The sequence below is a fragment of the Balaenoptera musculus genome, chromosome 13 (genome assembly GCF_009873245.2).
Source record: "Balaenoptera musculus isolate JJ_BM4_2016_0621 chromosome 13, mBalMus1.pri.v3, whole genome shotgun sequence".
NCBI classification, from domain to species: domain Eukaryota; kingdom Metazoa; phylum Chordata; class Mammalia; order Artiodactyla; family Balaenopteridae; genus Balaenoptera; species Balaenoptera musculus.
In genome coordinates, this window is record NC_045797.1 from 28,302,307 (window position 1) to 28,326,966 (window position 24,660).

The 24,660-nt window shown below is 37.3% G+C and overlaps 1 protein-coding gene across 2 annotated transcripts in view; it reads left to right on the forward strand.

The window, feature by feature from the left end:
* EXOC6B (exocyst complex component 6B) overlaps positions 1-24,660 on the forward strand; it is a 714,846-nt gene that overhangs the window by 545,221 nt on the left and 144,965 nt on the right. The window lies entirely within an intron of this gene.

Sequence of the window (24,660 nt, forward strand, 5' to 3'; positions counted from 1 at the left end):
GTAATCTGTCATCTGATGACAATTCTGGAAAGCCCTGTTAAGCAGAAAACAGAAAATTGTGTCTCTATAGACCCGCCAAAGTTTGAGGATTCAGGCCGCGTCCCAGAAACGTGTGTCAACTTAATATTTAGGAGTTGAGGTGGGGGTTCTCTTGCACATAAAGTCTTTCCCAGCATGGTCCCAAATGCAGCTGAGTATCTCTTTCCACACTTAACACCTTCCACCTGTGGATTCAGCAACTCAACCGAGATGTTCAGGTTTTAACCCCTTGGCTGATGTAAACCTGAAAGATGGGAATTTTGCTTTATGGTTTTGTGGAGTGGTATCTGCTTGACTTTCCCAGCACTGTTTCTTCTCAGAGACTTCTGAGCCAATTGGCGTTTCTTGGAAAGCAGAAATTGAATTTCATTGGGAAAACACATCCAAGGAAAAATTTTTCCCTTCTCACCCTTCATGGAAAGGAAGTGTGGTCATTCTCTCGAGTTTGTGGTTTCGGTCCCTATGGAAAGCAACTAGTGTTCACAGAAAACGTTAACTAAGGGAGTAAGTTAGAAAACACAGCCGAAATAAGGTGGATCTGAGCTGGGGATGAATGCTCAAGTACTTGTGAGCTCTCAGTGAGCACTGTTGCTTATGCTTAAGTTCCTATTTTCTGTTACATTTTTGTTCTCAGAGTTCCTATTATGGAGTTTTAGTAGTAGAAACCAAAACTCCAAAATTTCACTGAATCATGAAGGAATATGCCTCTTCCTATTGAATCTATCACTTAATTTCTATTTATGTCTGTCTCTATTAAAGCAGCTTAAATTTTTCTTAGATCATTTGAAAAACTTGCCTGGCTCATTATTAGCAGGCCTCAGGTAGGTTGAATCAGTGTGACAAAAATGATCTTTCCACATCCCGTGCTGAAAATATTTATCTCTTTGCAGTTCATCTTAGTCATTCTCATAACTTAAAGTGACCATCATTTTTAAAGTGAGCAGCTTATGAACTATAAGAGATGTGCCGATTATAATAGAAAGTCTGGAAGTGTGGTTTCAAAGGAGATATCTTGACCTCAAATGAGACATGATTAGGTGTCCTTGAGTATGTGTCCTTTTGCCTCTACTCTTTGGAATCCTAAAATAGAGTTATGGAATTTGGGGGCTGGGTGCTAATCTTAAAAATCATGTAGTATAACCTTTGGCTTGATACTTGGAATCCCTGTACAGCACCCTAGACTGTGCTTGAATATTCTCCTTGAAGAGAACTTGCTTCCCCAAAGCAGCAGGGTCCACCTCAAGACAATCTGATTATAAGAAAGGTATTTCTGAAGTTGGCTAAAATATGTCTCACTTAACTTTGACCCTTTCACTCTTTGTATTTTTATTAATGCACTCCAGTTTGGGGGACAGCCTTTCTATCCTGAATTATTGAGTTTCCATCTGCTAGTAATTGAATCTTTTTCACATGTAGCATTGTTACTCATTCCATATCTAGTCTTTATGTGGTTGATTTTATACACCACAATTGAAGACTTCACTCTCTTTGGTCTGCGTTTTCCTTCTAGACATTCTATTAACAAACCAGATTTTAATCATTCTTATTTATTTAGCCTGTCTAAACCTTTTAAGGTCCTGACTCAGTTATCCACCTTACTACCTGATTTAACCATTATGCCCTTTATAAGTCAAAGATAACAATATTAATCAGGAATGGCCGAAGTTAAAGGAAGAAGTTAAAGTTAAGGCAAGTTATAGGATACATACACGCACCCATGCAAAAAGGGGATTTGTCCCCAGTTCAGTGCAGCAAGGATATTCTTTTACTGTCATTGAGTGTATTTTCTTCACTGGTTTATGAATATATTCATTCTGATCATGCTTTCATGTTCTTTTGCTTTACAGTGTTTCAGGCTCTATCAATTGAATGATAATTTTTAAAATATTCAAAACATGGAATATTTGATGAACTCATCTCTGTATAGACTATAATAGCAGAGTGTCATTTAAAAGCCATAGAATTTTATTAGGAAGCAAATTAGATGTGGATAGCAAAACTATTCATCCTTTCTGAGCCGTCCTGTCTATTCTAATTTTTCTACTTCTTAAGGAAAAAAGTGAAATGACATTTTGAATACACAGGCTTTCATGATATTTTACACTTTTATAGCACGTCAAAGTTAAAGTATATTTACCTACATACCTCATTTGTCAGGTTTCTGGGTTTAGAAAGCCAGCTGTTAATGTGAATTAGTGCAAATCAAAATCTTCTTCTCTGCCACTTTATAATTTCTATATTCCCAAGCTCATAGAAGTGCGATTGCAGTACAACTTCACATTCATGTATCAAATATATGTGCATATTTCTATGAAAATCCAAATTTGGGTTAATGCTAAATCTTGAGAAGGACAACTTAAAGGCTCACTTATTAACTATCTTGAAGTAGCATTTATATTCCAAGTACTAATAATTGCTGGCCCTTAATGGTTCATAATTGAGAATAACAACACAAGGCCAATAGTAGATCCTCAGTAGTTATTTGATTCTTAAGCAGTACTATGGTTTGTATTTTCTTCTATTGTTAAACATTAAGTAAATTATGCTGATGAACACCAGAATTTGAACTTCAGATGATGATTTTCGTTTCAGTTTATCAAACTCTGAGTGCCTACTGTGAACAAAGCACAACTTAGGTGTTGTGGGAATACACAAATGAATATAATACAGGCTCTGCCCTCCCGTAACAAAGAGGTGAACAGCAAATACTTGATTCTAATATAAGGCACACTATGATTAAGTATTTCATTGGAAAGCTAAAACAATTGTGTATGTTTCAGCTATTTCAGCAGCTTTTGCTGCATAACAAATCACCCCAAAACATATTGGCTTAAAACAAGAACCATTTATTTAGTTCAAGTTTCTACAGATTGGATAGGTTCAGCTGAGCTCACTCATACTTTGAGATCAGCTGCTGGATCGGCTCTGGACTGCCTGATGTAGCATGCCTTAGCTAAGCCGACTCTTTTCTGCTCCATGTGATCTCTCACTAACCAACAGCCCAATCCAGGCTTAGTCACATGGCCTCCTGGCAGGGTTCCAGGAGAGCAAGAGGAAATGTGAAAACCTCTTGAGGCCTATGCTTGAAATATCACTTCTTCCACATTCTGTTGGCTAGAGCTAGTCACAAGGCCAGCCCAAATTCAAGGAATGGGAGAATAGACTCCAACTTACACTCTAGTTGGAATATAAGACTTTTATATAATCATGTGAAATATACAATGCAAATCAGGAGCAAGATTGAATCTCTTAAGTGCAGAAAATGGCCATGAAGTACAGAGGTCTTTGTAGGCCTGAGTAGTTATAAAATATTTCATGGAAAATGTGGAGAGTTAAACTGAGAGGAAGTTAGATGTTGATGAGGGGTAAAGGTATTTCAAACATAGAGAAGAGCTGGATTTAAGTTTTGTTTGTAAAACTGTGTGTGCGTGTTTGTATGCATGTCTGTGTGTGTGTGTGTGTGTGTGTATGTGTGTGTGTATTGACTTAACCAGGATCTAGACTGTTTTGCCACCTTTAAGTATTAAACTAATCGCTTTAAATCCCCTTTTCTTAATTTCTCTTCTTTGTTCTTTGCTTTTACTTTTCAACTTCTTCATGGACTTCTTTTTTATGTTCTGTATCTCCTCATCAAATGCTGCTTATTACAGGCTACCCTGAAACACTTCACATTTCTGTTATTCCATTCATTGTGAGAGAATCTTAACTTCCCCAGATAATTATTACATTATTTATTTAATTTTTAGCTGTTCACCTTCCATGTCTGACCAGCAGGAAGAGGTTTGAATATGTTCTTTAGAAACGTTTCTGTTCCTTGGCACCGACTGTTTTTTACTTCCAATATACGTAAGGTTTTATAAAGCTGAATGAATTAGGTTGTGACGTTGCATCAGATCTCCTGAATGGAGCTTGTTGGCAACAACTCTTATACAGCAAAGCCATCCCAAGATATCTGTGGCTTTTTTTAGATTGAGTTGGTGACATTCCCTCTAGGCCACTTATTCCCCAATTTCTAAACCTTCAGTCTAAAGTAAACGCAGTGCATTTCCATTGCAGGCACTTAAACTGCCTTAAAAACAACTATAGAACCTAAGAGAAATAATTGTATATTTCTTTGGAGACGTTGAACAAATTCTGATGTTATGCCTGTTAGAGGTATATAGGTAAAATCAGTATTTTCAGTTAGTCAACATCAGGTAGGGAAACCTGAGAACCACTCAAGAATCTGACTATGTAGACCTCCCCTTTTATTTCCCCTCCTATCTTGATCCTATTCAATAAAATTTTGGTTTTTGAATACAATTGCCTTCCCTTCTTTTTGCCGTACCTCCAAGTCTGATGAACAATATTCCCATTAAGAGGAACATGTCCCCTTTGCGTGACTGCTGTTGGCGCTTATGGAAAAAAATCTTAACTTTGCTTATATTTTAGCCTCAGTAGAACATCCATTTATATCAAAAACTGATTTTGTCTGATATGGCACATATCAAAATGAGGCTCAATAGAATTTCTTTTATAATATTTCACCCTAACCAGACTAAACAACCCCTAACTAGGCGATTACATAGGAGGCTGGGGTGGGGGTAGGGCAGGCCCACATAAAAGGCCTCAGGGATCAGTCTTCATCACAACCCTTAAGCTATATTAAACTGGAAGAAAGCCATCCCCCACATGTACTTCTTAGTAGGGAGGGGTGGTGGCCTGTAGTTTTCCCAGGTATTTACTGAGCCGTTGTCAGTGAGTCATGGTGAAGAAGGGAGGTGTGGGTGTAGGTAGTAGGGGAAAGTTTTTAAGAAAGGATATTCTTGGTGGAGGAAAATATAGTGGTACGTGAAGCCTCTAGTAGTGAAGTGTGTGGATCAGTAATGTCAGTAGAAATACTCTCCAGGTGCTCAGCTGAAATATTTTGTTGATCTTGAATAATGGCCTATAAAACTGGGAGTCATCTGCACCAGAGTTAGTAATCAAACAGTTTGATAACTCATGAAGTTGGAAGATGTCATTTCTATAACTGATGTTAATGGTGGGGTTAGAAGGAATGGTTTAAGCCATAAAGCACATTATCTTGGAAAAGATTATCTGCACAACTGATATGGTAGCATATATAACATGTATATGTGGGTAGGTGTCATTTCCGAAATGAAATCTGGGGTTATCATATCCCAAAGGCATTTGTTGATTAGAAGAGGATGTAGTAATATTAATATATTAGAATTCCTGCACAAATCTCTGCTGATACAGAGCCACTAAAAGTTCCTGCAGACTATGGGCCATGTCTTGACATAGGCACAGCAAGCCCTTGAATGTAGGTATAGACCTCCTTAATCAGGAAGTATTCATTCATTCATTCAACACTATGCCTAGCACTGTTAGAGTGGGTACAGTGGTATAGAGGGTATAGTGTAGTGAATAAAATATGGTCCCTGCCCTTGTGGAGCTTACATTCTGGTGTAGTTTGCCCATGCTTGTAACATAGGCCTTTTTAACATTCTGCCCTTCCCAAAATCTCTCTTCAGGTGGCCCTGGTGCTTTGAGGGAATGCTTCTTTGTCTAGATTTTTATTTTTTGTACTGATGCTCTATTAGTCAGTTTTAGGGAAAGCTGCAGAATTTTCTGGAAAGATCCCCAGGACAAGGCCAAATGTGCTGTATACTGATAAGCAGGCTTTCAGAAAAGAACGTTTAGCTATGGTTGGCAGCCTGGCATAAATAAGATGGTCAAATTGAAATACTTCCTTTCCAAAGGTAGTCCTTTGGTTTTTGAAATCAGGTTTTTCTGGTTGCATTAACAAAATTGTTTTGCCCAAGTTGTTTTGACAGACACTTATAACCTTCACAGTGATACCTCTAACCTTAAAGGAAGTTCTGACAGCAAATAATTCCTATTGCCAAGTAGAAGAGAGCTAACACCTTTGGGTCTGGTTTTGTAAAATAATAAGAAGAAAATTGGGAACATTTCTGAGAATAGATTCCACTGAGCTAGACCTTTGACCTCATATAAGCCAACACTAGATCAGCATACACAAGGATGGGGCACAGGTGAATAAGGTCTTCAGCTATGGGGTGTGGCTGCAGCTTCTGCACATCAGATATATCCCCTTACTTTGCTTGGGACGTTATTAACTAGAGCCATCACAGAAAATTTATAGAAGGAATTGCCAGTAATATGTAACACATTCTGGGATTTACTGAGTGTTTTTGGTTGATTGGAGGAGAATTTATTCTAGAACTGCTGAGACTTTGTCTCACCTATACCAGCCTCTTAACTGGGGAGGAGGTGTGTGTCTGGAAATGCTGAATCATTAATGACAGGGTCTTTAAACTGAATTAATGGCGGATATGTGGAAATAAGCAATGGGTGAAGAACCTTCAGTTAGAGGGGTTGTGGACAATCTTTTGGGTAGCAGGAGACAAAACACCAGGCTTTTGATGTATTTTCCCATGAATAATGCATTGGATTTGGCCTTTCGCTCATGGGCCTCCCAGGCTAAGACTAGCCATTGTTACTGGCAGCCCATATTGGTACAGTCCTGGGTTAGTTGGCTAATCTAATCTAAAGCTTGGTCAACAGAATTGTCCACCACTTCCTACTTTAAACTGGAGGCAGAGAGATCTGCCACCTAGAGATTCCACCAGAGTATAGAACAGCCTTTCCAGTAGTGGCTAGAAGGACCTTTTCCAGGAGTGTGAGTCTAGTCTGTGACAACCCTGCTACCCCTTTGGTCCAGTAAAACAGCTATAACTTTTAATGGGGGCATGGTGCCAGCATCACTCCAGATAGCCTCATAGTAAAGTCTCTCAGTTCAGAGGCTAGAGTTGCATTCCATTTCAACTCTTGTGTGAAGAGCTAATAAGCGTAGCATAGTAAGCAACCTGGTTATTTCTACCTTAGCTCATAGACAGCATTTGTGATCCTCATGCTAAATAATAAAAGACCTAGGTAGTCTGTGAGACCAGCTGCTAGGCTAGCCTGAGCCACTTCACTGCTCTCTGCTTTCCCAAGAAGCCAAGCCTCAGAAACTCAGGAGGTTTCTTTCTTACTTCCAACACAGCATGGATATGCATACCCATAAACCTGGAATTTGTGAATTTCTTAGATAATCACATCTTCAAGAGAAAGGACAGGAAAGTCATCACCAATGAATTTCCCTGGGAGTAGCAGTGGAATCAGAGGCTGTTGTGGTAGTGCTGGCTGAGTTAAAGCCTAGTGGGTTCCGAACACAAATCTCATCTGCATTAACTACACTGTCTAGTGTCCTATTAGAGGACACTCATAGGCCAAAGAAAGGACCGTAGAGCCAGGCCTTGGAACTAATTTCTGACAAGTGTATCCTACTGATAGCCGCTGGAGGGCAGCAGAGAGTGACAACAAAGGGCTAGATTTAGGGAATTGGGGCATATTTCAGTTTGCCAAGAAAGAAGCCCCCCATAGCTGTAAGAGAATTAGCTATCTGGGAGCCACCATTACAAGCATAGGTGCCTGGGGAACAAGGAACAAAAAGAGTATCCAGAACCCTGATCTGAAGGTTAAAACCCTCCTACTAGGCAAATTCAGAAACCAGTAAAGAAATGAGGTAGAACAAACTATGAAAAGGGAACCAGACAGCATCAGTAAAGATAGGGAACCAAAAGAACTAAAGTGTCAAGTCCCAAGGGGGCAAGCAAAGATGGAACAGGAACCAAACGAAAGAAAGAACTACAGTGGGAAGCAAGCCAGAGTGAGTGAGTTGAGGAGGCAAAGGGACAATCCAGAAAGACTGATTCTGAGGCAGCCATACCCAGGAAGGAGTCTTTCTGTAGGACACCTATCAGCAAGCAGGGAGCTACAAAGGAGCCAGTTTCATACACAATCACACAGCTATATCAATGGGATGCTTATCTCTTAAAGTAGTTCCTCCTTGATTAGCCAGGATTATTTCGTTCTTGGTCTTTCTTCATTTCAGGAGCAAAATAACTCATTGCAAATATGGAGAGAGAGAGAGATGATATGGCATTTTAAGATGTGACTAAGGGATTCTTAACACATGAAATGAAATTAAACTTGGGCTTGAAGCCCTTCTGGATATCATTGGTGTCAAAGGACAGCTCAGTTTCCTAGAATAGCTTCTGATATTGTCTTTTGATATTTTACACTGTAACATTTGCTAAGAATATCCAGTGGAAAAGAAAAACTGGCTCTGGTGACTAGTTATATAGGCAAGATCCCAATCAATCCAAGGATTTAGGATCTGTTCCCAGTAGGTTAGCAGAGAGCTGTTTGGAGTCGCTTCTAATTGCTGTGTAAGCAGTTTTCCAAACCCCTTAAGGATGGAGAAAGAAAACTCTTTTTTGGCCTATTAAACTTCTAGTGTCTCCCTTCTTTGTCTCAACTCCTTAAGCATCAGGAAAATGGGACTCCTGTACCTGCAAATTCCAGTAAATATTTAATGCTTACTCCAGGATTATAAGTCTTATAAGCTATAAAATCTTTATTTTTATAGACTAAGAAATGTTTCCAGTAGGTTAGTTCATAAATATAACAGGTGAATGACTAAATAAATTATGCTATACCCATATAAAGAAATATCACTCATCAATAAAAAGAATAAACTATTGATACATCCAGTTCTCGAATTTATGTAAAATTCCAGAAAGGGAATTTCATATAGCATAATGTTTTAAGATTCATCCATGGACAGATTCAGTGCAATCCCTATCAAATTACCAATGGCATTTTTTACAGAACTAGAACAAAAAATCTTAAAATTTGTATGGAGACACAAAAGACCCCGAATAGCCAAAGCAGTCTTGAGGGGAAAAAACGGAGCTGGAGGATTCAGACTCCCTGACTTAAGACTATACTACAAAGCTATAGTAATCAAGACAATATAGTACTGGCACAAAAACAGAAATATAGATCAATGGAACAGGATAGAAAGCCCAGAGATAAACCCACACACCTATGGTCAGCTAATCTATGAAAAAGGAGGCAAGGATATACAAAGGAGAAAAGACAGTCTCTTCAATAAGTGGTGCTGGGAGAACTGGACAGCTTTCATGTAAAAGAATGAAATTAGAACACTCCCGAACACCATACACAAAAATAAACTCAAAATGGATTCAAGACCTAAATGTAAGACCAGACACTATAAAACTCTTAGAGGAAAACATAGGAAGAACACTCTTTGACATAAATCACAGCAAGATCTTTTTTGATCCACCTCCTAGAGTAATGGAAATAAAAACAAAAATAAACGAATGGGATCTAATGAAACTTAAAAGCTTTTGCACAGCAAAGGAAACCATAAACAAGATGAAAAGACAACCCTCAGAATGGGAGAAAATATTTGCAAATGAATCAACGGACAAAGGATTAATCTCCAAAATATATAAACAGTTCATACAGCTCAATATTAAAAAAACAAACAACCCAATCAAGAAATGGGCAGAAGACCTAAATAGACATTTCTCCAAAGAAGACATACAGATGGCCAAGAAGCACATGAAAAGCTGCTCAACATCACTAATTATTAGAGAAATACAAATCAAAACTACAATGAGGTATCACCTCTCACCAGTTAGAATGGGCATCATCAGAAAATCTACAAACAACAAATGCTGGAGAGGGTGTGGAGAAAAGGGAACCCTCTTGCACTGTTGGTGGGAATGTAAATTGATACAGCCACTATGGAGAACAGTATGGAGGTTCATTAAAAAAACAAAAATAAAATTACCATATGACCCAGCAATCCTACTACTGGGCATATACCCTAAGAAAACCATAATTCAGAAAGACACATGCACCCCAATGTTCATTGCAGCACTATTTACAGTAGCCAGGTCATGGAAGCAACCTAAATGCCCATCGACAGCCGAATGGATAAAGAAGATGTGGTACACATATACAATGGAATATTACTCAACCATAAAAAGGAATGAAATTGGGTCATTTGTAGAGACATGGATGCATCTAGAGACTGTCATACAGAGTGAAGTAAGTCAGAAAGAGAAAAACAAATATCGTATATTAAGGCATATATGTGGAACCTAGAAAATGATACAGATGAACCGGTTTGCAGAGCAGAAATTGAGACACAGAAGTAGAGAAAAAACATGGACACCAAGGGGGGAAAGCGGCAAGGGGTGGGGGTGGTGGTGTGATGAATTGGGAGTTTGGGATTGACATGTATACACTGATGTGTATAAAATGGATGACTAATAAGAAAATAAATAAATAAATAAATAAACATACACAGGTTAAAAAAAAAGATTCATCCATGGTATTGGATGTATCAGTAGTTCATTCCTTTTTATTGATGAGTGATATTCTTTATATGGATATATCATACTTTATTTGGTCATTCACCTGCTATATTTATGAACATTCTGTTGTTTCCAATTTCGTACTATTATGAATAAGGCTAATGAACATACATGTACAAGTGCTTGTGTAGATATATTGATATGTTTTTATTTCTCTTGAGTAATACTAGGAGTGGAATTGTTGAAGTATACATTTAACTTTTTTTTTGTTTTAATGTCAAACTATTTTCCAAAGTGGTTGTACCATTTTCCATACCTGTCAGCAGTGAATGAGAGTTTCAGTTGTTCCACATTCTCTTCAACACTTGGTGTGACAGTCTTTTATTTGTTTGTTGGTTTGTTGAAGCATAATTAACATATACTAAAATTCATCCTTCTTAGATATACAGCTCTGTAAATTTTTACAAACCTGTGCAGTTGTGTAACTACCACCCAAATCAACATGCAGAATGCTTCCATTACTCAGAAAATTCCTTTATGCCTCTTTGCAGTGAGTCTCCTCTTCCTACTCCCAGCTCCTGGCAATGACTGTTCTGATCTCTGATGCTACAATTTTGTCATTTAAATGGAATAATACATATAAATGGAACCATACTCTTCATTTTGGCCTCTTTCACTTAGCATGATGCTTTTGAGATTCATTCATATTGTTGCATATATTAGTAGTTTCTTCATTTTTATTGCAGAATAATATTCCATTATGGGGATAATTTGTTGACTCATTCACCAGTCGATGAATATTTGGATTGTTCCCAGTTTGGGGATATCATGAAAAAAAAGCCACAATAAAGATTTGTGTAAAGGTTTTTATGTGGACATATGTTTTCATTTCTCTAGAGTACTTAGGAGTGGGATTACTGAGTCATATGGTAAGTATATTTTTAACTTTATAAGAAACTATCAAACTGTTTTCAAAGTGGCTTTACCATTTTACATTTTCACCAGCGATATATGAGAGTTGCAGTTGCTCTGCACCCTTGCTAATATTTGGTGTTGTCAATTTTCTTTTCATTTTTACCATTTTAGTAGGTATGTTGTAGTATCTTGTGGTGGTTTTAATTTGCATTCATGTAATGACTGTTGATGCTGAACATTATTTTTTGTGCTTATTTGACATCTGTATCTCTTCTTTTGTGAAGTGTTTGTTCAAATCCTTCATCCAGTTTTAAAAATAATTATTATTGAGTTGTAAAAGATTTTTATATATTCTGATTAACAGTTCACTATTAGATATGTGTTTGGCAACATTTTCCCCCTAGTCTGTAGCTTTTAATTTTCTTAATAGTATTTCTCTAAAAGTTTGAGTGTTTCATCTTAATAAAATGCAGTTCTCAGTGACATCATTTTTTTCTTTCATGGCTCCTGCTCCATGTGTCCTATGTTAAGAAATTTTTGCCTAACTCAAAGTCACAAAGATTATCTCCTATTTTTCTTCTAGGACTGTTATATATAGTGTTAGGTTTTTTTACATTTCATCTCTGTTGACACATTTTGAGTTAATTTTTCAATATAATGTACAATATGGTCAAGGTTCATATTTTTATATAGAATGTATAGTTGTTCCAGCACCATTTGTTAAAAAGATTATGTATTTTTATTGATTTGCTTTGACACCTTTATCAAAAATCAACTGACTATATATGTATTGTTCTATTTCTGGATTCTATACTTTGTTCCGTTGATCTGTGTGTCTATCCTTTTGCTATGTCTTGATCTTACTTTTATATTAAGTCTTGAAATCAGGTACTATGGTATGAGTCCTCTAACTGTTTTTTCTTTTTCAAAATTGTTTATTTATTCTAGGTCCTTTACCTATATATTTTAGAATCAGCTTGTCAATTGCTACAAAAAAAACCTTCATGGAATTTTGACTAGGATTTTATCAAATTCATAGATCACTTTGGAGAGAATTGGCATTCTGACAATATTGAGTCTTCTAATCCATGTACATAGTCTATCTCTCCATTTATTTATGTCTTTGATTTCTTTTATCAGTGCTTTGTAGTTTTACAGCAAATCTTGCAAATATTTTGTTAGAATTAATCTTCAGCAAATATTTTGTTAGAATTAATCAGAGTATTTCATGTGCATTTTAAATGCTATTGTTTTTATGTCAGTTTTTAATTGTTCATTGCTAGTGTACAGAAACACAATTGGTTTTTTTATGTTGAACTTGAATCTCAAACTTTCTGAACTCATTTATTAGATCTAGTAATATTTTATACATTCTTTGGGATTTTCTAGGTAGACAGTTATGACATCTGTGAATAAAGAGAGTTTTACTTCTGCCTTTCCAATGTAGATGCCTTCTGTTTCTTGCCTTGTTGCACCAGGACCTCCAGTACAATGTTAAATAGAAGTGCTGAGAGCAGATATCCTTGCTTATTCCTGATCTTAATGGGAAAGTATTCGATCTTACACCATTAAATATAATAATAGGTGTAAGTTTTTTATGCTCTTCATCAGTTGAGGAAGTTTCTTTTAATTCTTTTATTTATTTATTTATGTATTTTTTATTTAATTTATGGCTGTGTTGGGTCTTCGTTTCTGTGCGAGGGCTTTCTCTAGTTGTGGCAAGCGGGGGCCACTCTTCATCGCGGTGCGTGGGCCTCTCACTGTCGCGGCCTCTCTTGTTGCGGAGCACAGGCTCCAGACGCGCAGGCTCAGTAATTGTGGCTCACGGGCCTAGCTGCTCTGTGGCATGTGGGATCTTCCCAGACCAGGGCTCGAACCCGTGTCCCCTGCATTAGCAGGCAGATTCTCAACCACTGCACCACTAGGGAAACCCTCTTTTAATTCTTAATTTGCTTAGAGTTTTTATTATGAATGGTACATCAGTTTTATATCCCATCATTTAATTAGCCAGTATTATTTTTGAACTTACAAGTTATTTCTAATGTTTTCTTTTTATATTTAAATTATAATATATGTGTTCATACTTAAAGCCCTTTTTTTAATCTGAATTTTTCCTTAAGGTAATTACTTTATGTAAGAGTTAAAAAAAAATTTTTATGGCTTTTAAATGTATTGTTGGTTCCTATAACAAAGGGTTATTATACCAACTTAAAGTATACCTTGCAGTGTATTCGTGCACTAGTTTTACAGCAGCCTCACCAACATTGAATCTATAAATTATAAATTTTAAGTGTTTGGTTAATACGATAGGTATAAGAGGGTACCTTTATCTTTTTATTCCATGTCTTTTTTTTGCTACACATTAAAAAAAATTGAGTAGCCCATGAACATCAGTAAGGGCATGAATTTGTCAATGTCTGGTTTTCAGTTCTCATTGCCCTGTCCTGTGATAGGTTTTTTGCAATCTGATTTGATGCCTCTCTAATTTAACTTTAGCTTATTACAATCTAGTAAGAAATACAAGACTGATATTTATAAAAGTTAACTACTAGTAAAAAGTAGCATATGTTTAAGTGACAAATTAAGTATTGTGCAAGCATTGCATGAGTTTGAAAGAGGGAGACATTGCTGAGCCATTAGAAGTGATGATTCTTGCCTTTCTGGTTAATGCGTCAGTAGGAGCTGATTTTGTTTCTTTTGTTTATTAGGTTTATAAAAGCATTCTGTGACCAAAACATTTGAGATTCATTCTTCATGGTGTCTCTAAAATTGTGTGTGAAATTTAATTCCCTGCTAATAATAAAAAATGTTCAAACCATTGTTTGTCTCCAGTGTTACTATAGAAAAAGCAAATTAGCCTGCTATTGGCTAGAAGAGCTAAGGTGTGAGGTCTCTATTTTCCAGAGTATGCTAAAAAAATATGCTCTAGAGACTTAATCTGAAGATTGAGGTGTGGGTGTTCACCTAAGCTAAACATCAATCAGAAAGAGGCCTCCCAAATTCTTCCCAGAGTTCTGATGCTTTGGGCCTAATGAAGACAAGTAGCAGGTTCTCTACAGCAATGTTCTGGCTGCCTTAAAAGCTACTGCTAGTATAGTCTGTAGTATTCTGTGACTTGGCACCACAAGAGACTTGGAGAGACAATGGGGAGAAAGTGGTTCTCAGAAGCTACTGGTACACCAAGGCTATATTACAAAGGACTTTCTCAGGCAATAGTAAATTAGCAACATCACTGAAAGTGAATGTGTGTTATGAGGCAAGGGGAGACATATCGTTCTTTTTAGAGTGTATACTGCTAATCATTTGTCAATACAGCATTTGTAGTGTGTGTGCTTCCCTGTTCTAAATCCAAGTGTGATTAGAGTTCCATATGATGCTCTTAATTTTTCCTTCCCTTATAACCTCTGATAGAAATCATTAAAAGAGAGAAGGTGGTTTTACATGTGTTTTCTCTGGAATGCCACCTTGCTACATCTATCTATCTGTGTGAATCTCTTTTCTTTCCCCGTCTGTTTGATGAAATGATAGTGAAAGAAGACAGTTAATTTCACTGGAGGAGGTAATGATAGGCTTGGGGAATGGGGAAGGCGAATGGAAGTGGATAGTGGGTATGTTCATGGTTCTTTCTATTAAGTATGAAACTATTTTATTCTTCTTCTCTTGATCTGTCTTATGCTACTACCATTGAGAATCTTTTATTTCTTTTCTTTCATTCTGCTACCTACTGATTTTTAAAAACACAATTATGATTATGTCACTTACCTGCTTAAAAAGCCTGAGAGCTCTCTGTTGCCCAGTGAACAAAGGACAAACTCCTAGCAAAGCAAGTCTGGTCCCAGCTTTTCGCTCTCATCTCCTTTTCCTGTCATTTTTCCCCCTGTAACCTCTACCAGGACCACTCTTTACACCTCCCTGATCCAAAAACTGGACAAGCTTTAGGCCCCCTCTGCCTGTCACAGAGTGCTCTCCCTTGATAAAGTGACAAACTCCTTCCCTTCCTAAACTGCTTGGCTCAAATGTCATCTCTTTTATAAATTCTTCCCAACCTCCTCAGACAGATTTAATTGTTCCCCCTTTGGATCCCTGACATTTTATATGTCCCTTCATTACTAATTCCTTTGTAATTACTTGTTTAATCATCTGCCTTCCCCATTAGATTCTGAGTTCACCAAGGGCAGGATCCCTGTTTCATTTATCCTCAAATTCCCCCTCCTCCAGTGGGTAACATAGTTCCTATTAGGTATTATGCTTTCATAACTACTTTCTGAATGCATTGACTTAATATTGTTTTGTGTCATTTCAGAAGTAAATGGAATTAGATTGAATTTCTGAATAATATTTGTACTCAAACTCCCTTAAATAAATAGTGTTCATTATTTTCCTCCCACACCATGCTCTTCATTTTCACTTTAATCTTGTTAAATGAAGTGCAGAGGTCACAACCCTGAGGAAAGGAAGGACCAAATATGGGGAAAGGGAACTTAGCTGGTAGTCCCTGTACCCTAGCATAGGGAGGACATTCTATAGTGAGAGTCATGAGGGAAGCCTACCTAGGAACAGCACCATGCAGCTAGACGGTTCATGCTGAAAAGGAAAATAGCTCCTCACCTGGTAAATTAGTCTCACTGCTTCAACAGGAGATAACTTCTCAGATGAAACACTTGGTCATATTCTTCCAACCCTGGTGAGCACCTGGGTTCAAGTATCAGGTGTTCCCTTTTTATTTCTGTGCCCAGATGGGGACCATTTTTCTTAATGCATGTGCACCCTTAGAGTTCATCCAGCATTTCATTCTTGTTATATCTGTCTGAGATGCATGTATCCCACCTAACTGAGCTCCAAAATTATGCAGAATGTCAGTCCAAACTCTGAAACCAATTTAAGATGTTGAAATCTTTTTTAGAATGACTTCTAGTTTACAAATAATTCCTGCTGAGGCAGTTAGGAATTTTGAATGAAAGTGATTAATGCGTTGAAAATGTAACATGGCCTTATTCTCCATGCCAGAAATATACTTATCTTCATCCTGTATAAATAATAAAAAAAAAAACTCTTAATGTGTTATATCCTATTATAATTTAAAATGTTCTAAAACTAAGTTCCTGCCTGTTCCTTCTGCAGTCTTCTTCACCTCAATTAATGGCAATTCTGGTCTTTCTTCTAGGAATAGAAATCTTGAAGTCATCCTTGACTCCTTTCTTTCTCTCACTTCCCGCATCCAGTCTGTCAGCAAGCTGTGTTTTCTCTCCCTTCAAAATATATCCAAAAACCAGATACCTGTAGTGCTTGCTCCTTTATCCTCCTCAGGTCTTTATGCAAGTCATTTAAAGTTCACCTTTTCATAGAGGCCTTTCCTATTTAAGGTTGTAATTTCACTCTCCCACTACCCCTGCCACCCCACCACCAAACCAAAACCAAAGCAAAACTCTATCCTTTTCCCTGTTTCATTTTTCTCTGAACAATTTAGTATCTTCTAGTATATTATATATCTTACATATCTTATTTAATTTGTTTTCCCTCCACTAGAAAATGATTTCATGGGGGTAGAGATTTTGCCCTTTTTGTGAACAACTTTATTCTTAGTGCCTAGAACAATTCCTAGCATATGGTAGGCCTTCAGGAAGTATTGTTGAAGGAAAAAAATGTAATCTCTACATGTTTGCCTTAGTTTTAAGTATTTACAGGTTAATAGCCTTTTAGACATGAATTGTTCTACAAAGCAACCTGATATACACCATTAAAAGTAGGGATTTCAGAAAGTTTTTAATCAGCAGTTTAAAAGTGTGTTGTACATAGTGGACTCTATACCTTTCAATGAAGTAGAAAAAGGATATTTCCTAAAAGTGTGTTTTACATATTGGACTCTATACCTTTCAATGAAGTAGAAAAAGGATATTTCCTAAAAGTGTTCTTGGTTGTGGATTTCTTTGTTTCATAATATAGACTGATAGATACCTGCTGATAAATGTCTCTCTCTAATCACATACTACCCAGATGTTGGTGATGATGATGATATTAAGTCTGGAGAGGTAGACTGTGAGCCAGGTGCCACAGTTTCTGATCACAAGTTGGCAGTGAGACTTAAGGCAACCCAGCTTATCAAGAAATGCAGAAGTCAGTTAAAAATGGTCAGAGGAAGTCAACAGAACATGTTGGGGAGCCGTGTTTTGGTAAATGGAAAATTGAGTCCTGATTGCAAAAGCGTGTTGTGACTTTTACAGAGGGCTTTTAATGTTACGCAGGGGCAGAGTAACCTCTTTTTCCAGCAGAGTACAGTAGAGTATGATGAGATATGGAGAGTTTGGGAAATCAGAGGATACCAGGTGAATGTGACACGCTGGATAATGAGTGTGAATACACCAAGGAGAGAGAGGCATCGAGGTAGTCCAAATACAGTACTTTGTATAACAACAACAGCAAGAGATATTTTAACTGTGTAACCTACAATTAGAATCTATAAATTCAGTAGCTCATCCTGAGAAGTGGCAGAGAAATCTGAAATAAGATATTCAAGGCTATTTAGTCCCTTTGTGGCTTTCTTCACATCCTTTTTCTTCATCTCCTTTCTCAATACAGTTTTTCGTGTCTGGAGGGCTTTAGGCCCACAGAAACCCAGAGAAAGGAGGGTGATCTGTGGAAGATCTAGCCTGCTGAAATCTCCCACTTCTTTTACAAAAGGCAACTGGCAACAGCTCACTATCCTTAAGTGGCAAGTTGCCTGGACAGGGATGGTAGGATTTAATTGTTAAATCTGTGACTGGCTAATTGCATAGATGCTTGGGTTGGGTGGCCTACATAGGCCGACTCCTTAAAATGTGGGTTTTTTGGGTTTTTTTTAATTTCCCAGTCTGGAACGGAAGAAAAGAGCTGTGGTTTTATGTTAGTTGTATCCTGTAGCGTGCTGGGGAGCATAAGTTTCAGAGATTTCTTTATTGTGGCTCCCGCTTTTCATGAGGTAGTAGAACTAAAAAAATCTTGGCAAAAATCAGAGGTGGCAGAGGTGAAACTATTCACCTTTTTTCCTACTTCCTCTTTCCCACTTTCGTTCCCTAGAATCTAGTGGTAATTTTACATTCATACACACACCTCAAAATCTCTTATGCAGAGCTATTGAGTTTTGAGTTGTGTACTGTCTCCTGGTCTTCAAGGCATGCTGGCCCCTGGGAGCGACCTAGAGTTCATTGGTTTTCATAAGTCATCCCCTAGTACATTTGAAAAGATGTTGTTTAGCCTCAGAGGTCATAGAACTGAGTTTCCAGTAGAGCGAGGCTAGAATTGCTCACAGTGTTAAAGCATGGTGAGTGGCAGTGCTTCACCCACATTTTTGTCGTCCTCACTGAGGTCCCAGAATAAAGTGGCTGAGAAAAGAATCCATTTGGCAATTGATAGTAGAGCCACCCCCTATGGACCATCCCAGGATGTAGAATATTGAAGGGGAAGTCAGGATATCTGTGATGTTGCCAGCAACTAGGTTATTTTGGAAAAGTACCTTCCTTGTATTTTAATTTCCCCAATGTAAAATGAAAAGATTAGGTTAATCTTCACGTTCTGTTTGATCTCTTGTGTCCTGTGATTTTGGATCATCCTTACTAGCTTTAAATTTACCCTCTTCAAGATGGTTTCTTCCTTAACTTCTTATATGTACTTGCTTAGAATTCCTATATGCCTATATTTCAATTTTAGAAGATAGCATGTATTTAATAGGAAGCTTTTTGGCTTTACTGTCACTGATGATCCTCAGCTTATAACACAGGATCCACTGAAATCTTTTAGTTAAATTAATACTTATCAATCCACAAGTCTGTATCTCATAGAACTTATTGACTCAGTTGGGGGGAAAAAGTATTGACACCAGGAGATTCCCTGCTTAGTTTCTCCTTTTGAAAACCTGAGGTCAGGATCTTCCTTGCCAGCAGTGGAATCTGCCATCAAGGTACTGCAGTTTTCCACAGCTACCTTGCTTTAGGGAGTTTTAGCATGATCTATTATTCTATTGCCTGGAGCAAGATGTTCCTGGAAAAGAGGTCTCGGAATGTTCAGCCAATTTAGCAATTCATTGGCTCAGTGTTCTGAGATATTTCAGGATATTATGTGCAGAATTGAAATTTGTCTGGTCACTGCCCAAGAATCAGCACTTTTAACGATGGCTGGATTAGGAGGTAAAAGACTGGGCAAAAGAGCTTTGAGAGAATTGTTTCCAAGTTAAAAGAGGAAATCAGTAAGTCAAGAGCAGGCAGAACTTCACACAAGAATCTTTAAGATACCTCTGGATCTTCCTCTTCGATTGCTTCTTCTCAGGCTCTTTTTTTCAGGGGGCGGGAGTGGGGGGGGTTTCTTTTCTTCTGCCTATCCCTTAATATTGTACTTCAAGGGCTCTACCAGTCTTCTGTTCTATCAGTTCTGTTAGTCCTCTGTTCTCCTTACTCTGTATATTTACCTAGCTGAGGAAAAAATACAAGGGTGTGTGTGTGTGTGTGTGTGTGTGTGTGTGTGTGTGTGTGTGTGTGTACAGCAGAATAAATGCCCTGTTCCCCCCAAGATGTCCACATATTAATCCCTGTGACCTGTCCATGCTACCTTTAGGACAAAAGAGATTTCACAGATGTTGTGTTGTTAAGGACCTTGAGCAGATTATCCTGGAATTATCTGGGTGAGTCGAATCTAATCCTGTGAGTCCTTAAAAGCAGAAGAGAGAGGCGGAAGAGTGGGTCAGAGAGACAAGATGGAAGGAAAAAGAGAAATTCAAAGTGTGAGAGGGATTTGACCAACCTTGTTGGTTTAGAAGGTGGAAGAATGAGGCCATGAGCAAAAGAGTACAGGTGGCCTCCAGAGGCTAGGAGTGACTAGGAATAGCTGACAGCCAGCAAGGAAAGGGGGATCTCAGTCCCATAACCACAAGAAGCTGAATTCTGTCAACAACCTAAATGGGCAAGGAAACCAGTCCTCCCCTCGAGGCTCCAGAAAGGAATGCAGCCCTGCCAACACCTTGATTTTTGTTGGTGGAAACCCGTGTTGTACTTCTGACCTATAGAACTATAAGATACTAAATTTGTGTTGCTTAGGCCACTAAATTTGTGGCACTCTATTATGGAGGCAATAGAAAACTAATACAACATGCATTCCCTCTTTTGTTGCCAAAATCAAAAACTTTATATTATGCTATTTAATAATGAAATGCAGTAAAGTAGAGAAAAAAGAGTATGGTCTGTACAATTAGACAAAGCTGGATTTGAATCTTGCCTCTATCATATCCTACTGAATGACTTTGAGAAATTCCCCTTTTGAACTTTTTTTTTTTTTTCTCTAGAAAATGGCCCAATACCAACTAGGTCAGAGAGAGGGAGAATGAGAGTAAGAGCAAGAGAGAGAGAGGGGGAGAAGGAACTGAAAGAGCACACATACAATGCCTGGCATATGGTAGTAAGTTGATAATTATAGTGATTAATATAATAAAAATTAAAGCCGACATTGACATATTTTAGCTATCAAAAGAAGCACCATAGTTAAATATGATATCAAAGAAACAAGCAACGAAAGAAAAATAGGTAAATTAGACTTCATCAGAATTAAAACTTTTTTGTTTCAAAAGACACTATCAAGAAAGTAAAAAACAACCTATGCAATGGAAGATAATATTTGCAAATCTTATATCTGCTAAGGGACTAGTATCCAGAATATATCAAAGAATTTACAACTTAACAATAAAAAAAAAAACCAATTTTAGAATGGGCAAAGGATTTAAATAGATATTTCTCCAAAGAAGGTATACAAATGACCAATAAGCACCTGAGAAGATGCTCAACATCATTAACCATTAGGGAAATGTAAATTAAAAACCACAATGCAATGTTACTCTGTACCCACTGGATAACTTTAATCAATAAAATGGAAAATAACAAATGTTGGTGAGGATATAGAGAAATTAGAACCTTGTACATTGCTGGTGGGAATGTAAAATGGTGCTACCTCTGTGGAAAACAGTTTGGTGGTTCCTGAAATCTTTTAGTTAAATTAATACTTATCAATCCACAAGTCTGTATCTCATAGAACTTATTGACTCAGTTGGGGGGAAAAAGTATTGACACCAGGAGATTCCCTGATTAGTTTCTCCTTTTGAAAACCTGAGGTCAGGATTTTTAAAAAGTTAAAAAGAATTACCATATGACCCAGCAATTCCATTCCTGAGTACATACCCAAAATAATTGAAAACAGGTGTTTAAACAAAAACTTGTACTGATTATGCATAGCAGCAATATCACCATAGCCAAAAGGGGAAGCAACCCAAATGCCCATCTACTGATGAACGGATAAACAAATGTGTTATATATACAATGGAATATTATTCGGCCATGAAAAGGAATGAAGTACTGATACTGGTACAACATGGAGGGGCTTTGAAAACATTATGCTAAGTGAAAGAAGTCAGATGCAATAGGTCACAAAGTGTATGATTCCATGTATATGAAATATCCCAAATAGCCAAATTCATAGAGATAGAAAGCAAAAGGAACTAGGCAGGAACCAAAAATGTAAGGATGCATGTTCAGACTAATTTTCAATAACTCCACATTTTAGTGAGGGGTATATAATGAGAGGTTCACTTGAAGGCAAAGTTTCTGAAGAGATTAGAAGATTATCATCAAGTTGGCGCCAAATGGTGGGAGCCAAACGAATCCCCTATAGTAGCCAAATCATCTTCTCCTCCTTCCAACTTCTCTTTCCCATCTCCCTGTTTTTCGTCCCTCTTTTCTCCTATAAAAATCATTAGGTGGCCGTTTAGGATCAATCACAGAAGCAGAGAAAAATGAAAGCAGGAAAACTTCAGGGCAGTTTTGTGATGCTGTAGAAAAGCAACATCGCCTCTTAGTCAAAGGGAGTCTTGGTCTGTTAGGGCTGCCATAACAAAAATATCACAGACGGATCACTTAAACAACAATTTCTTTCTTTTTTTTTTTTAAATTGCAGCAGCTAATACTTATTGAGCATTTGCTTTGTGCCAAATACTCTTGAGTGCTTTATATACATTGCCTCCTCTACAGGCTGTTAGTATGTCTCATCTTATAGGAAACAGCATACAGAGATTAAGCAACTTGTCCAACATCAGTCAGTGCTCAAAACAGGCTAGTTGAGCGCTTTCAAATTTATCTCAGTTGTTTTCTTACCAGTACGTACCTTATAAGTATTTTCAATTGGTATTAAATTTCTTGAGTAAGAGGCATTTTCCTTAGCTTGATGCCAATTGTTTGTTCTCACTCAGGGCCCTCCTGGGTTGTAATATATTTGTACTAGTAAGAGCTTAATCAGTGCAATTCATCTAACTTCAAATTGAAATTATTTCAACCTGTTTTTAGTGACAACTTTAGTAGATTAGATTATTGTACAATAGGTTCTGTAGTCTTAAAACACAAATTACTTGTGTTTTTAGAAAATGAACTTCAAGTGTTTTTTCCTTTGGTTATATCTAATTTATGACCAATTTTCTCTCTCCTTTTTTAAAAACATTTTATGTCACTTTCTTGATCAGAATCCTCCAGTGGTTTCCCATTGCACTTAAAATCAAGTTGCAGTTTCTTAACAAGGCTAACACGATGTCTTTTTTTATTATTAATTGTTATTGTAGTGTGGTTGCTTTACAGTGTTGTGTTAGCCTCCACTGCACAACAAAATGAATCAGCCATGCACATACAGATATCCCCTCCCTTTTGGACTTCCCTCCCATTTAGGTTACCACAGTGCCTTAGGTAGAGTTCCCAGACATTTATTTCTTACAGTTCTGAAGTCTGGGAAGTCCAGTATCAAGGCATTGGCAGCTTTGGTGTCTGGTGAGAGCCTGCTTCCTAGTTCATAGATGGTCGTCTTCTTGGTGTGTCCTCACATGGCAGAAGGAATGAGGGAGCTGTCTATAAGGGCACTAATCCCATTTAATGAGGCCTCCACCATCGTGACCTAATTGTTTTCCAAAGGCCCCATTTCCCAGTACCATCACATCAGGGGTTAGGATGAATTGACAGGGAGACGCAAAACATTCAGTCTGTAATGTAAGGTTATTCTTTGATTCCCCATGATTCTGCTTGAGGTGACTTATTTCCTAAGGTTTTTTATTACTTTTCTTTCAGATTTGCCATCTTTTTATGTTAGTAGAAATTATTTTTTTCTAATGACAATAAAAGCAATTTGATTTACGTACTTCCCTTATACATTTAAAGTCATCATTTTCATTTAAATGACAGAAACCACCTTTCTTTTCCTACTAATAAAAAATAAAAGAAGTAGACAAAAATTTTTAACTAAAATAGTTTTAGATGTTATGAAGAACTTCCCGCCTATTAGGATGGGGAAAGTAATAATGTTGGGATATCAGGAACTTCCCTAGAAATGTACATATATAGAGGCTGTCGTCAGCCATGAATAAACTAGGAGATCTCTTCTTGGCCCAGAATGCTGGCCCAGGTTTTTATTTACTTAACTTACTTTATAACTTCTAGCTGCCTAATGAGAAATTTAAAAATAACATGATAGTAGTGCCAGACACTAAGTATTTCATGTGCATTAACTCCTTTATTTCTTATAATACCTCTGTGAGGTGGATACTCCTGTTATTCTCACTGTACAGATTTGCTTTTGGTAGCAGAAGTTGATCAGTTAGAAACATTGTTTTACTTTAATGTGTTCCTTGTTACTTACCTGTTCCATAGCCATCCCATTACTTATTTATTCCATAGCTGTCCCTCTTTTACCTTTGTAGATCTCTTTGTTTAGGCTTTCAGTGTATCTACAATAAATGAGAGTTGATTTTGAAAGTTATAATGCCATAAAACATGAGAATCCAGGGATGAGATGTTTAAAGAGATGCTCCACTGTCGCGGAAAGGAGGTGGTGTTTGGGGTTGATAGTTCTGGTTGGGCGTATGCCAGGGGACACATGGGTATTTCCTGGAGACTTTAGGATTATTTGGACATAATAAAGCAAGTGGAAAAAGCAGAAAATATTTAGGTGTTGTGATCTTTGCTGGGTTTTCCTTCTTTGAAGTCTCTGCAGAGGAGATTTCTTCACTTCAAAGTATTTAAAGGACTTAACTTATTCAATTTTATAAGTCTTTCCAATGAGTCAACTATTTTAACTCAGCATTTCTGATGAATTTTAAACAATGGACTCTAGAAGTCCGTATGACTATGTTTTTGTGATGTGTGATTGCCTCTTCTAATTTATATTCTATCGTATAAACATATTTATAATGTTTTATGTTACAGTATTAAGGAGTATTTGCCAGACACAGACTTTACTAAGTTTGCTCTTTGTATTACATGTTGATATAAATCCACTGAACTCTTAATTGAGTGTAAGATGCTATGCTAAACTTTGGGTGGAAGAGATACATAAGAACTGGTCCTTATCCTCGGTTTATACTCTAGTAGGGAGACAGTATATACAGTATCAAGTTCTCAAACTCCTGAGGTAAAGAATG